We start from the raw sequence: 16,247 nt of genomic DNA, 5'->3' as shown, positions 1-16,247 counted from the left end.
CGTTGAAGATCTCACGGACTGGGGCCTCTGCTAGACGTTCCCAGCACACCCTCACTACGCATTTAGGTGTACCAGGTCTGTCCAGTGTCCTCCCCCGCCACCTGATCCAACTCACCACCAGGTGGTGATCAGTTGACAGCTCAGCCCCTCTCTTTACCCGAGTGTCCAGAACATATGGTCGCAGGTCTGCTGATACGATTACAAAATCGATCATCGACCTACGGCCTAGAGCGTCCTGGTGCCACGTGCACTTATGGACACTCTTATGTTCGAACAGGGTGTTCGTTATGGACAAACTGTGATTAGCACAGAAGTCCAATAACAAAGCACTGCTCGGGTTCAGATCAGGGAGGCCGTTCCTCCCAATCACGCCCCTCCAGGTCTCGCTGTCGTTACCCACGTGAGCATTGAAGTCTCCCAGCAGGACAACAGAGTCTCCAGGTGGAGCACCTTCCAGCACCCCCCCCAGGGACTCTAAGAAGGCTGGGTACTCTGAACTGCCACTCGGCGCATAAGCGCAGATGACAGTCAGGACCCGTTCCCCGACCCTAAGGCACAGGGAACAAACCCTCTCGTCCACCGGGAAAAACCCCAACGTACCGGCAGCAAGCCGAGGGGATATTAGAATACCCACCCCAGCCCGCCGCCTCTCACCAGGGGCAACTCCAGACTGAGACAGAGTCCAGCCCCTCTCCAGGAGACTGGTTCCAGAGCCCAAGCCATGCGTAGAGGTGAGCCCAACTATATCTAGCCGGTACCTCTCAACCTCACGCACTAACTCAGGCTCCTTCCCCACCAGAGAGGTGACATTCCATGTCCCTATTGCCAGTCTTGGCAGCCGGGGGTCAGTCCGCCAGGGCCTCCGCTCCTGGCCGCCACCCGACACACAATGCACCCGACCCCTATGGCGCCTCCTGCGGGTGGTGGGCCTGCGGGAGGATGGGCCCATGTCTCCTCTTCGGGCTGTGCCCGGCCGGGCCCCATGGACTAAGGCCCGGCCACCAGGCGCTCGCCCTCGAGCACCCTCCCCGGGCCTGGCTCCAGGGCGGGGCCCCGGTAACCCTATCCCGGGCAGGGTAAACTGTTCCCTCGATGTCCTTTTCATAAGGGTCTTCTGAATCACTTTTTGTCTGGTCCCTCACCCAGGACCAATTTGCCATGGGAGACCCTACCAGGGGGCAAAAGCCCCCAGACAACATAGCCCCCGGGATCCCTGGGACACACAAACCCCTCCACCACGATAAGGTAGCGATTCAACAACAACATATACAACAAATTCAATTTAATCACCGTGAGGGGGAAAGCAAAACCAAACCGAACAACAACAGAAGAGACAAACGGACCAAAACAAGACCAAACAAAACACAAGAATAAACAAACCAAGAAATACAATGACATTATACAAAATCGGGCCTCCCATTTTGTACATATTTCAACCATTTCAACCAATATTCTTCAAAAGAGTCCGCCTGGCACTTTAGCCTAAAAGTTATTCTTTCCATAACAAAAATATTATATATCACATCAATCCATTCATCTATGGTAGGAATATCCTCTTTAATCCAAAGGCGAGTTATGGCCTTTTTGCAAGCTACCGACAGCACACTGAACAAATACTTATCCGGTTTGCATAGATTAAGACTCTCTAGGTTGCCTAGGTACAATAATGCAAAATGAAATTGTATTTTCTTTTGGAAGATTGTTTCCATGACCTTATGTATTTCCTTCCAAAATGGAACCACACGGGGACCTTCCCAAAAAATGTGAAAATGATTTGCTGTTGCATGTCCACAATGCCTCCAGCATGTTGTGTTCTGAGAATAATTGGATTTTTGGGCTGGGGTAATAAAATAACGAAATACATTCTTCCAGCTGAATTCCCTCCACGAGGGGGAGCTTGTTACTGACCACTGCTGCCTACAAATCCCATCCCATTCCTCTCCTGTTAAGAATAGATTGCTCTCTGTTTCCCATCTTCCTTTAACATATCTTGTATCATGACCCCGTAGATTGATCAGTGAACAATATAATTTGTAAATGATTTTTTGATAGGGTCCATCTCTATATGCATTCTCGAATATATTTATAATCTCTTCATTCCCAGTCGATAACTGAGAATTGTTTAGCTTTTTTTAGAAACACACACTTCTTACCGAAGAAATGAATATTATTTTACAGTGTTGCTGAATCACATGGATGAATTTAACACCTGGACACAGTTATAGGGCTTTGGAGCGTGATGTCACGGGGGTGGGCTTGGAAAGGTGAAGAGTTCTCTTCCATCTCCAAATATCTGTTGATGCTCCTGACATTTTCATTCCGGTAAGTTCTAAATATGTTCATATCACTCTTTATAGCCTATTAGTTTTATTTTCTATGCGCTCTGAGCTCATAGCAAATTAGAACAAACATCCTACTGAGTGATTTTGCAGAACTACCTTCTATTTATAGAGTTGCTAATTATTTGGCATTATTGTAGTAAACCAGCCTATGAAATGGGTGAAACACATCATGACTGGGTTCCAGCGCTACACAAGGGACCTGCTTCAAACATACCACCATGCCAATCAGATTACTTCTTCCATGTGAGGGTGAAGAGGTGACCCTCCTGGATAAGATGGTGAAGGTTTGCTGCGTTTTGGTGAACAGTGTGATAATAAAACTGATGTGATGTTCTATAAGGTGGTTTTAATAAAAAAAGAGGCAAAAATTAGTTTGTTTCTTTATTCAACTTTTGAACAGTGGTACTCAGTCAGTAGCTAGTTGAAGGTCAGGTGGTTTTAGTGGCGTACCACTGAAGTGCTCTTCGTAGATGTGGTTAGGCAGGATAGAAACTGCAGAACCTGTGTCCACAATCAGTTCAATGTCCTTAGCTGATGACGTAGGTGTGCTCACATTTATGCTGCATTGCAATCCTTTTGATGCATGAGAAGGATCTGTTAAGTAAAGGACTGTGAGTTTTGGCAAATGGACTTCCCGTACATCTCTTGTCTTGGATGAGCAGCAGACACAAGCAAAATGTCCAATTTTATGACACAGTTTACAAGTAGCTTTGGATAAGATGGTGAAGGTTTGCTGCGTTTGGTGAACAGTGTGATAATAAAACCAGGGAAAAATGAAACCTGCTCCTGTTAAATATTCTTAAGTCTTGTGTTGTTAAAATTGCTGTATTTTTTCAAAAGATACAGTAAATAAAGTAATGTTAGTAGTGGGTGATATCATGTAAACACTGTCATGATTTTGTGTAAACATTTTGTCATTTGTAAACTATAAATGACATTGATTCTACATTGTAACTGATGTGATGTTCTATAAGGTGGTTTTAATAAAAAAAGAGGTTGACAGCAAATATCTCGATTAGCTTCAGTGCATCTGTAATAAATATGTGCAAGTTTCACTGCTTCGTTTAAACTGTATGATACTTATACTGACCCAGGGTCAGTGTAAAATACAATCCCAGCTGTGTGAACAAAGCCACTGTAAATTTAATCCTGTATGACAAACCTCAGGATGCTGGTTATTATTACTCTTTCCTGCTGGCACACCTGTCACACCTGAGAGTCAGCTAGAAACTTACAGTGACGTGGAAATCATGCAAAGACTGCCAGACTCTGTAATACTGCAAATGATCAGTGACTCAGGTTATCACTAAACTTTAAACAGCACCTCTGTGTGCTGAACATCTAGGATTGAGTCAGGCTGCATTGACTGTGGGACTTTAATGTGTTAAAAGCAGGTTGAAGACGGCTCAGAAACATTTGAAGATTAAAATTTAGCATTATGGCTGCTGGTGGTTTGTAAAGCCTCTACTCAGCTGTATTTTTGTTACTAATTTATGTTTGTTGTTGTTTAACACGGATTTCAGAAGAGCAAATATGCTTAATAGTTTAACTAGATTTCATTTGTCAGTGTAGGACTGCTGAGTCACCTGAAGAACTCATTTCATTCATTCTCCACATGATGTTCATTTACAGAAATGTTTCACAGGAACTGATTTCTCCCAAAGGTTGAACTAGTGTGTTTCCATAGATTACCTCTGTATGAATGTACTTCTTAAATGAAGGCAAGTGTTTGTCCTTTTTTGTTCCTCAGGTACAGTACGTGATATCAAGGGCAGGCGGTCAACACTGGGGACAAGAAGCAGACATACTTCCAAGAGGGAGCTGCAGTGAGGTCAGAGGTCAGAATCTGAAACAGCTCAGGTTTATATTTTAGAGGTTATAAAAAAATCAAAATGTATTTATAAAGAAACCTTTAAATAATAGTCATAATTATGATTATTATAAGAAATATCAAACATTTAAGTGGATTTTCTGTTACACATGTTGTGTTAGCCCTGCGATAAACTGGCAGCCTGTCTTTGTCCTGTATCAGCTGGGATAGGCTTCATCCACCCGCAACCCTGAATTGGATACATTGTATTCCAATTATGTAATCTGATCATTTACAAACTCAAGGTATCTAATCAAAATGTAAGTAATAATTATAAAATGGGAAAGCAGAAATAAGTGTGACATAAATGTAAATGTGTTAGCTGACATAGAGGACAGCTACATGTAGTCTGAAAAACCTTTGTTGTCAAGTTTGCAGGTATATCAGCACGAGACATTCTTACATAGAAGAGACATTAAAGTCTCTGACTCAGTGAAGCATTATTGGTCCCATCTGTTTGGATAAATATAGGTTCGAGAGGCTCTTGGGCAAAAGGGGGACACGTTCCTGTTCCTTTTTCTGGAGGATACACCGGACCGGAGGATACACAGATTGTTGTTTGAAATCGGGGCAGAATAATCCCCTGATCTGTGCAACGACTGAAGGGTTGTCTAACCCCTGAGGTTGAAGAAAGAAGAGCAAAGGACCACCCAACTGGACGACACTGGTGGCTGCAGCAATAAAATAAAGGTCTAAAGCTCCTTGGACAGAAGTTCTAGTCTGAGTACGTCTGAAGGAGTGGAGTACCTGAATCTGGCATTAATATTTGACATCACAACAGAGAGGTCGAGTCTGGCATTAATATTTGACATCACAACAGAGATGAATCTGGCAGTGATATTTGACATCATAAAAGAGAAGCGAGTCTGGCAGTGATATTTGACATCACAGCAGAGAGACTGGATGTGATGTCAGAAAGATGACTGTGATGTCAGAACCCTCTAAATGTTGTAATTTACAGATGATAAATTGTATAGCGCTTTACTAGTCCCTAAGGACCCCAAAGCACCTTACACATCCAGTCATCCACCCATTCACACACCGGTGACGGCAAGCTACATTGTAGCCACAGCCACCCTGGGGCGCCCTGACAGAGATATTTAATTCCAAATGATTTGACTGCATCATTGCGTCTTTGAGTTATGATCATAGGCTTAGGGTTAGCACCACTGTTCAAAAGTTGAATAAAGAAACGAACTAATTTTTGCCTCTTTTTTTACAGGCCATTTACTATCTGTAAATTACAACATTTAGAGGGTTCTGACATCACAGTCATCCTTCTGACATCACATCCAGTCTCTCTGTTGTGATGTCAAATATCAATGCCAGACTCGCTTCTCTGTTGTGATGTCAAATATCAATGCCAGATTCGTCTCTCTGCTGTGATTCAAAATATCAAATAATAAAAACTAAACTAAACTAGCAAATAGTTGGTAAAAACTAATTAGAAACGGATATAACATTGAACATCTGAAGTCGAAGCTAAATAAAAATATAAACTAATGAAAATTGCAATACTATTAAAACCCTGGTGCAGATGTTGGTAAATCTGACCAGATAATGTTATGAAATGGATTGTCGGAGCAGTGAGCATTAAAGTTACCTTTGACAGTCCAGACTAAGATGGCGTTGAGCATCTTTAGGGCGGAGAAAGGTTGGTGTGACCAAGGTGTGGTTTGGCTTGTTCTATGTATATTTCATGATCATATGGCTCTGGATGGACCAGTTACCAGGGCATGGAAGGAGGACAGACTCATTAAATGAGGAGAAGGAAATTTCTGGGATTGGAAATCCTCTGGGTGAGTGGTTGACTAAAAGCATGCATAAAATAAAAGCTATTTTTCATTATTGATTGGTAATAGATTGATAATTAGCCACATTTACAGCTGTATTGACTTGTTGTGGACGCAGTCTACTTCATGTTTAAGCACTCTAATTAACAGATTGAAAATAGCTACATTAAAGGAAAAGCATGCGGTGCCACCCCGTCAGACGCCAGTGCCGGTGGGGCTCAGTGATGAATCAGGTGAGCTGCACTCATGGCTGAAGCAAAACTAAGTTTCCCCTGCTGTGGTCACAGAGGGAAAAAATGGGGGGGAAATAAGTTTTAAAAGAGGCTGGTAAAAGATACATTTATATACGTTTATATGTGAAGTAAAAGGGATAAAAAGGGGGTGTTTTACTGTTATTTCAGCATCAGCATTATTATTGCACCAGAATCATATAACAAGCATTGCATTAATCATTTTTCAAATTCAAATTCAAATTCAAATTTTTATTTGTCACGTACACAGTCATACACAGTACGATATGTAGTGAAATGCTTGGACAACTGCTCGTGACCTAAAGAAAACAAAAAAGGAAAAGGCTATGAATAAGATAGGAAATAAATATGAAAAATTAAAAAGAGTAAATTTAACTAGGAAGGAATAAAATATAAATTAAGGTTAAAAATGAAATAACTGTACAACACACAGGGAAAGAATAAGATAAAATATATAAATTAAATTGAAAATAAAATAACTGTACAACAAAATACACAATATAGAACTATATAAGAATGTATGAACAAAATACACAAGAAGTATAAATAAATATATACACAATAACAGCAGCAGTGATTTAAGTGATGAAGTGAAAACAATGTCCAGAATGTCCAGTGTGTGTGTAAGAACTATATGTGTGGGTCAGTACTGTGTGGTGGTGTGTTTGTGATTGAGAGACCGTATCGCCTGCGGGAAGAAGCTCCTCATGACTGTTTGAACCACATCTAAAACAGTTCTTAGATGTTTTTGTTGCATGAGATGGCTTTGCAGGGTGAGCATTGTATTTATGTTTCCTCTGCATGGAGTGTGAGTGAGACTGCACAGCTTGGACTGGGGTACTGCTGTCTGCAGCTATGGATTTAGCTTGTTGGACTGCAGATTCCATTTGCGTTGCCAGTGTAACAGCTTTATCTAGTGTCAAATCAGGTTCCAGCAAGAGTCTTTCTCTTATGCTGGGGCTAGACACATGTTCCACTAGCTGATCACGGATCATTTCTTCTGTCCTGTCATCAAACTCACATTTAGAAGCAAGGTCACACAAGCTGGCCACATACTGGATAACAGTCTTGTGTGAAGCTTGTGTTCGCTGTCTGAAAGCATGTCTTTCCACAACAACATTCACCTTTGGGTGAAAAGTATTGTTCTAGGGCAGTAACAGCAGAGGCGAAAGTGTCACCTGTATTTGGCAGTGAATATTCAATTCATGTTCACAGTGGGAGGGTGGGGGGGGGGGGGGGGGGGGGTCGTGGAATTTTTAAAATAAAGTCTGCAACACAGAAAGAGCTGTGATCAAGCTATTTATTACTGCGCCAACACACATCAAACATCACACTGCAAAAACTCAAAATCTTACCAAGTATATTTGTCTTATTTCAAGTCAAAATATCTAATCACACTTAAAATAAGCCATAATCAGCTAAAGAGTAACATTTCAGTGAGATATAGGAACTTGTTTTTAGACAGTGCATCTTGGATATCTTGTTAAGTGAAAAACTCTTGAAAACATATTGTTTTGAGTCATATCTCACACGAAACAAGCTTTTTTGGCATTTCATAAACGTTTTAAGCTGCTGTGTTATTTGTAAAAGATGTATCATCTTGTTTCAAGAAATAGACCTAACTTGAATCAGGACATCAAATCTACTTTATTGAGAACTGCAGGTTAATATCATGCCCAACATTGCATTATTATGAGTCTTAGTATCTTAAGCACAGTGTATTTATTTTTCTTACATACCAGTCAAACCATATCAATGTGACATTGAAAAAGAGGCAAAACACTGAAATTGTTTCCCTCACTGAACAGATTGCGCCAAAAGTAAAATAAAAAGTAAATAGAACAATTTTTTTGCCAGTCTTTAAAAACCTTATTTCAGCCCACATATTCACAAAAGACTCAAGAATAATGTTTGATGATGTCAGTTAGATCATACTTCACTGGAATGTACTTGCTGTTATTAAAGTTTACATAGTGGTATGCTGTATAATCAACAAGATTTCCAGCATCCACAAAAATATTTGCCTGAGCTAGACAGGGAACTTCTACCTCATAAGCTAAATATTGATCATTCCACCCAACTGTAGAGAGAGGCTGGCATTCAAAACAATACACAGATGCATTTACAATATAGATGTTTTTAACAAGTGCAAACTCTGGAGCATCATTTATGACATCAGAAATAACCAAAGATTTTTCACATGAATGTATATTTCCATGTAGCATAATCCACTGTACAGAAACTACATGTTCAACTTGCTCAATGAAGTCTTTAATCTTGCCTTCTACATAATGAACATTTTTCACCTCTTTGGCTGGACCCATGTCGACTTCACTTGAAAAAATGGGATGTTTCTCATGCACGTTCTGACTACATTCATAAAGTTGGTTGTGCTTCACAAGAGATTTACAAATATTCTTAAAACTACTTTTCAGAGCCCACTGCTTGAAGAAACAATGTTTTGACTCAAAACGCATACACATATGCCTCACTGTAGGACCAAGAGCCTTAATCTGAGAAGGAAGATGCAGTAAATAATGCTGTTTAGGTATAATATTTTCATCTGGAAACAGTTGTTTGAAATGTTTTAAATGCTGCTCTATTAAAAGCTTCAATCTGGAGAGAGTTGAGACAGCAATAATAGGTGAAAACAGAATTTTTATGATCTCTAACATGTTACATAGCATTTGTGTGTAATGATTTTCTCCAATTTTGTCCATAAGAAATGGAAGGATCTTCAACAAAACCAGCATCTGCCCAGCTGACTGTTTCAATTTATTGTCATTTGATGACAGCGTACTGACAGATATGGGGCAAGGCTTATCCCTCACATCAACAGGAGAATAAGGGAAACACAAAATTGCACTATTGAATGAATCTAAGTTCATTTGCCCTGAAAGCACAAGATTCTTTAAAACACATTTGATTTCATATGGGGCAACGCCTTCAAGAATAACATGCATGATGTCTTGTGGGGTTTGATTGATTATATCAACGTGAGGAGATTCTGTTAACTTGCTTCTCCTGTTTATACCATACGTTATTTTTAGTTTGTCTTTCAGAAAGTCCGTACTTGCCTTCTCAATGTCATTACATTGCCTGTTATGACTGGCCATGGTCCTTTTAACAAAAAAATCTTCATTAAATTTTTCCTGCATGTCTTCAAAGTGGCATTCGCAGTGCCTGCATTTACTGTAGGCAAAACCCACTCCTTCCTTAAATCCAGCCACTTCATGCTGAGCTAGAGTGTCTCCACACACAGATATGAGTGCCCCATGAATTGTCCTCTCACCACTTGCAGTGACAACTTGGACACCATCACACAGCTCAATTAAGTCACGGTTAATCCTCTCAAATATCTCATCTATACCACAACGGGAAAGATCTTTTGATTTTACCATGGCAAGCAGACGAATAGCAGGAAGTCTTGATCTGTACTTAGGGCTGATGTTACCTAAGGTGTAATAAATCAATAACAGCTTGTTCTTGTTTGCCCGAGATCCAAGAGGATTGCATAGTTCAATTTCATCTGTATATAAAATCAACTGTAATGCTGTAGGGACTTTAATAAACAGTGGGTGCCACTTAAAAATGTCTCCATCAATGAAATCATGAAGAAAGCCATCCTTGCATGGCTTTGGCCTCTCATCAATCATTGCAAGCATTCTTGGATGTGATAGCAGCTGCTCCAAACTTTTCACCAACGGTATGTAATGAAAACAATGGTCTTTAATGGCAAGAACTCTGGAGTCTCCACGCTTCGAATAACAGACTGTTTGTTTTGTGACAATAATCTCTGGTTCAACTGGTTTTAACAGTTCTTTGATGGTCTTGTCCTGCAAATGGGTGGAAGCAATTTGAGTGAAAGGGTCAACAAACTGGTCAAATACCCCCACTGCATCACTCTTTAGTTGATCCAGGTCCCCAGAATGTCTCTCAATCATGTCACTCATTTGTTGTTTTAGGTGCTCCAATAATACGGCCTGATATTGCTGGATTCCACTCACGATGTGGTTAACAGCTCTCTGTGGAAGAGGAAAAAACAAAGGAAAATCCTTAATTACAAAATTCATATGAGAACACAGTCAACATGCAAACTCACAGAGACACAATTTTTGAAAAATGAAACCTTCAGTTACATAAAGTTAGTGAGATGCAATGAGCAAAATAAGTTACCCCCACCACCCAATTTTTTTTGTAAAGAATAATATTGTCTTATGCAACGTTAAAACCTTGTTTTCACTTAATTATAATGCATTTTGAGGAATCGGATCATAGGTGGAAATGCAAATTGAAAATTTGTGTTGTGTGTATTATGTTGTCTCTATTCTTAGCTCATGCTAAGGAAATATAGTGATAGGCAGATTTTGGATGCAACATACATGTCTATTTCCATATATAGTGGGGGAGTGAGATCTGAGTGGTCACCCATGAATTACATGGAGACACATTCGAATGTCAGGTGTTTCACTCACATACCTATAGCTGTCCATTTATGATCAGATCATTCAAGATGCCAGGTCTGAACAGTGCCCAAGTTATAGCTTGAGCACTGTTAAGCATAAGTTAAGCATATTGCTTTTAGGTTCTCTAACAATGAAATACAATTCAATGGAAAATTAATGGCATAAATTACCTGTGTCAGTCGATGGGTTTCCTTGGCTTGAAGAAGAAATGCAGTTGCATGTTTATAAATGTCAAGATTCAGGTGACCCTCTCCATCTTCTTGAAATCCACTCTGAAACAGAATAACAAAAACATATCTATTAAAACAGAAATAAATAATTGCATTGATAGGTAGCAATCACCAAACAATATTGCATTCATTAGTTAGCTAGATTCATGCCCATAAGGTACAAGGTAGATGTATTTTTACTGACTGATGTCTTTAATTTGAGCTTTTAAAATGACAACTAAAATGACAAACAAAGCAGTACTTGATAATAGATTAATAAGACTAGCAAAGCACATGGAGAGTTCAGTACAGTATAATTTAAATTCCTTGATCATGCCTGATCACCCCCAAAATTGAATTACTTGTTTATTGGCCCATTTGTGACATTTCCTGAAAATTTAAAATCTGTCCATAACTTTGAGTTATTTTGCTAACAGTCAGACAAATGCCACCAAAAACATAACATCCTGAGTTACTAAGAAAAAAGGTAAAGAAAAGAAAAACAAAAGATAGTTTTAGAAAAAAAAGTAACAGTTAATGTTGTCAGTAGTCTTACTGTTACTTCAGAAATGCAAATAGTTATTTATAACTGATTACTCATTTAAAAAATATACAAAATAACTTACTGATTGGTTTGTATGAAAGTACTTTACTTTACTTTACTTTATTGTACTTTATTAATTAGTTATGTCAGTTATTTACTGTTGGACAAGTTACTGACAATTTGAAATCTGTTATATTTAGTAATTTCACCTTTAAAAAAAATGACCAATACTGACAATAAAAGTAATATTGACTTTAATGCTCTTATTAATGTGAAGATGAGTATTTTTTTGTGTGTTTGAATTTTTTTTTGACAGTAACTCTGAACAAATCATGTAATTTTGGTTTGCTTTGCCTAATAGTCATTCTCTTAGGCTACGTCCACACGTACCCGGGTATTTTTGAAAACGCAGATTTTTCTATGCGTTTGCACCTTTCGTCCACACGTAAACGGCGTTTTTGGTCACTGAAAACGGAGATTTTTAAAAACTCCGGCCAGGGTGGATATTTTCTAAAACTCCGTTTTTGCATTTACGTGTGGACATAAAAATGGAGAAAACGCAGTGTCAAAGGTGTGCTCATTTTTTGACGTCACACTGTGCGCCACGTTATTATTTCGGTGAAATGAATTTCTACAATACTGTTACTTCTACTCTCTGCACTGTTTAAATGCTTACATATACACACACAGTTACTGTCCCTCCACACATACCACTTGCTTCTGCTTCTATGCCCCAGCTTTGTTTACTTTTTCCCACCGAGGCTTCTAGACTTCTGATTGGCCAACATTGCTGCACGGTTAGGAATATATCGCCACCTGTTGCTTTGGCATGTTCCTAGCAGTGTTTTCCTTCATTTCTGCCTTTACGTGTGGACGGGATTATTTTTTAAAACGAAAACGGAAAATCTCCGTTTTCAAAAATACCCGTGTACGTGTGGACATGGCTTAAATTGACCTTGAACACATATGTAAACATGATAGCGACCTATTCAGTTAGCTGACTGGCTTTTACCAGCTGATTTCAACACGTATTTCAACAATATATCAACTTTTTTTAAACTAATAGGACTTTCTGCAAAGTTTGGATGCATTCACCGGAGCGAACGAACGGATGACTGAAAAAAAAAAAACAGTCTGACAAGACTGCAGCTTTGCGTTTCTGCCACAGCTCTCATTTACGTTTCAGGTGAGTTACTTAATTTAGCGAAACAACTAGTTCGACACTCATCACTGTTAAAATAAAAGTACAACATGAGTCTGTCAAAAACAACACATTTAATGGACGTACTTGGATCAGCCAAAGTAAATGCTAACATTATGTTACAGCTTCTGCAGCTCGTTTCTCTGGCTTTTGTTAAAATAACTTACCGTTAGTGCGGGGATGCTTGAGCCCTCGTCAGTTACTGAAGAACTGGCGTTAGTTTGGTTGATTGGGGCCGTCCTTTCACCTGCTCCAGGTAAACCGTGGCGGGTTGATCCATCCTCCTCATCCGCTTCCACTCCGAGAAGGTGACGCGCGTGTGTCCGCTTTACGTGATAGTAGAAAGAGTTATATACTCTGTACTCACTCGGACAGCCATCAATTCCACACACCACGCGAAAGTCAGGGCTGCGGCTGTGCATGGTATTAATGTGACTCAAAAGTTGTCTCAGACTCAATGCTACAAACACGTAGCATATAAAGCAACGCCAAGTCATTTTGGAAGCTAGTATGTTTCATTCGGTAGCGCGGGCTGCAGTTGTGCCGTAAAATAACTCGTTACCATGGTTAAACGCGCCTGCTAAATTGTCGTAAATGTGGGGGATAAAGTAAAAAAAAATTTTATTAACCTATAATAATTAACGTTATTTTGCAATGCACACCAATCAATCATCCTTTTAGGATTTTTGGGCCAAAGAAATGTCAGGCAAATTGAAGACGAACTTCGTTTCTGGCTGTCGTGAATGATCTGGTGGACATCTTAAGTTCATGTAGACACGTGCCTGCCACTACTGTCCCAGAGTTCTTTGCATTCGCGTTTCATTGGAAGTAAGTTAAAATGTATTATACAGTGCTCATTTTTTGTACATATTACACTCCTTTCGAAAGTTCTAAATGTTTTGGTGTGTTTATATTGTGTAACGTTGCAGCCGAACAGTGACTGGACGAGGCAAGCTAACGCCAAAAAAGCTAACTAGTGTGCTAAGTAGGCAAACAGCATGGAAGGACTGGATGAGGTCACAGTGTCGGTTTTAAAGGGTAATGTATGCAAATTTATTTTTAAACAGATTAAATGGACTTATGTTTTACATAGGTGTATGAACACGGAAGTGTGCAAATTACATTATTTTATAAATAATGTCGTTGATGATGTTTAAGTAATTTTTTTTACCTTCCATTTCATGTGATCATTTCCTCATTTTAGGAACATTTGTAGTTATTTGTTTTACTTATGCAAGTGTATTTATTCATCCTTAGAGGTGGATAATTCTCAGTAACATTTACCAATTTACATTTAATTGATTAACTTTTGGGGAAAAAAAGTACTTAAGAGTAGTTTTACTGCACTATAGTTTAAACTTTTACTTGAGTAGATTTGTAAAGAAGTAACTGTACTCCACTACATTCCAAAAAGCTCAGTTCCTTTATTAATACCTAAAGCTGGATAAAAATTCAGTGTCCAATATATAAAAAATGAGGTCAACAATGCTACTAAAGTAGTGTGACAATTTGTCTGTAAACAGAATTTTTCCACAGCAGTTAGCCCAGCAGATATATATTTTTTAATTTAATTAAGTAATTTTTTTGAGGAGAATACTTTTTTCTTCTACTTCATTTTATTTTGAAGTAACACTACTTTTACTTAAGTACAGTCTTTTTAGCATGTTGATCATTAGCTCTATACAAAAAACAGTAGCAGACAATGAGGTATCCACATTTCTATACTAAACTAGTTAGCAATAGCAACACAATTTTAATGAAGTGTCAACTTTCATAGTCTCATCTCTCATGCAGTTTCCTTTGTAGGGCATAATTTCATCTTGCTATGTTTTTCTTCCAATGTGTTCATAGCTGCAAACATCAGCGAGGGAATGATGGGCACCCTGTCTCGTGAAGACTTGCAGGATCTTTTCCCAGGCCCAGAGAACTTTTTACGGAGAAAAGCTGTCTGACGTGCTTGTCAGGATGTACTGGAGGTCAGTTTCTCAGTCACTCACCACCGCTTAAAATTGGCATCGTCGTGTTTTTGTCCGATTACAACTAGTTTAACCGCGGGCAGAGTTGAATGGCTCTTCACTATTCCCCCCTCTCCACACACACACACACACACACACACAAAAATTGCGTTTTGCTTTTATTCATTATTATTTATTTTATAGGAATCTGGCCAAGATGACTCAAAATCTTCAACCAGCTCCTCCATTAATGAGTCACCCAAGCAACAGACATCCACTACTGTAAATGCAACTGCTGCAAAATGCACAAGCCCTGAAAAGGTTGTGAAGTTATTCTATCCAGAATATGTATTGCACACTGACACTGAGCTTGAGCAAGTCCGCCAACAATACTTTGAGTTGTCAAAGAAAGGTGAAGAGCGCAGCTGCAAAATGTCAAAGGAGCTCAGATCTCGGCTCATCCGAAACACCATGACTAGTATGATTGCAATCCTGAGGGCAAAAGGGGATGGAGAATCGCATAGATACCCATCAAAACCAGAAATTACAGCAATGGCAAAGAGAATAGTGCAGTACTACCCTATGCTACAGGACCAAGGCATCAAGAATACATGGGTAAGTGAAATGCATCCACTTCAATACCAAAGTGTTTCATGTTGGACATTTTAGTAGTGGTTGGAAAAATGTATTAAATGTCCTATACAGGTTACTGTGTACACACAGCTAAACAAAAGACTGCAAAATGTGAGATCCCCACAAAAAGCCACTCCAGATGGGAGACATTCAAAGAGGTAAGGCTGCAACTAATTAATTTTAATTTTAACTATGATAATTCTGTTATTCATTTTCCTCATTAATTGATAAGTTGTTTAGTCAGTACGATGTTTGAAAGTTGTGAAAGTTTTTCCCCAAAAGTCTTCTTTTGTCCACAACCTGACAATTTTAATTTCAACGATAGAGGACAAACAAAAAAGCTAAAATCATGTTTGGGCATTTTATTAAGGAAAGAAAGAAGTGATCCAATGTGATTAATCAAGTATTTGGTGACCTGCCTTTAGTTTCCTCACCTGTTTTAGCATGAAAGGAAGAAGCACTTTGTGTTACACTTTGTATATTTGAAAATGGCTGTACAATAAAGATATGAATTGATTGAGTTTATAGTTGATAACTAATTGATTAACTGACTAATCTTCGCAGCTCTGCCAAGAGGCGACGTCTTGATCAGCCAAGTGACGTAGAAGAAATGGATTCAAGTGACTCAACAATCATTCTGGATCTGTCCACAGAAGGGAGGAGCAGCCCAGAGTCGGCCAGTAAAACAAGTGAGTTAGAAGGTGAGTTTCAACTTTACATTTACAAACTGTGTGGTCATCATAAAAAAATAAAACAAATATACCTGCATGTTGAGTCAAGATGGCAGTCCTGACATGACAGAAGTAAAAGGCTTTAAAATGGGCATCAGAAAATGATAACTACATCACATTTTTCCTGTTTTATCATCAGTTTGTTAACATTTCTGTGGAAATTAATGTTAATAAAGTATTGGTATTAATAAAAGCCAGTATATTATAAATTTAAAGAGCTGGGTATTGTGGTGTGTTTATAGTATAAGTCTG

The 16,247-nt window shown here is 39.0% G+C and overlaps 3 long non-coding RNA genes across 3 annotated transcripts in view; 2 read left to right on the top strand and 1 right to left on the bottom strand.

Annotated features, from left to right (window-relative positions):
- The window catches only part of LOC309692637, a 137,124-nt gene extending 130,487 nt beyond the window's left edge, over positions 1 to 6,637 (top strand). The window contains exons 2-3 of the long non-coding RNA XR_014272382.1: positions 5,939 to 6,011; positions 6,156 to 6,637. This is a non-coding gene — a long non-coding RNA (uncharacterized lncRNA). The remainder of the gene's footprint in view (positions 1 to 5,938; positions 6,012 to 6,155) is intronic.
- A 1,056-nt stretch (positions 6,638 to 7,693) lies between these two features.
- On the bottom strand, positions 7,694 to 13,162 carry LOC309692076. Its single transcript, XR_014272199.1, has 3 exons — positions 12,844 to 13,162; positions 10,893 to 10,994; positions 7,694 to 10,281 (listed from the first exon to the last, which is right to left on the bottom strand). It is a non-coding gene; the product is annotated as an uncharacterized lncRNA (long non-coding RNA).
- On the top strand, positions 12,321 to 14,949 carry LOC309692077. Its single transcript, XR_014272200.1, has 5 exons — positions 12,321 to 12,661; positions 13,358 to 13,504; positions 13,606 to 13,714; positions 14,528 to 14,652; positions 14,836 to 14,949. It is a non-coding gene; the product is annotated as an uncharacterized lncRNA (long non-coding RNA).
- The last annotated feature ends 1,298 nt before the right edge of the window (positions 14,950 to 16,247 follow it).

This window comes from Aulonocara stuartgranti, assembly GCF_965226115.1.
Source record: "Aulonocara stuartgranti genome assembly, chromosome: 17".
In the NCBI taxonomy this organism is placed as follows: Eukaryota; Metazoa; Chordata; class Actinopteri; order Cichliformes; family Cichlidae; genus Aulonocara; species Aulonocara stuartgranti.
Note: the sequence above shows the minus strand (reverse complement) of the source record. Positions and strands in the feature narration are given on the sequence as shown.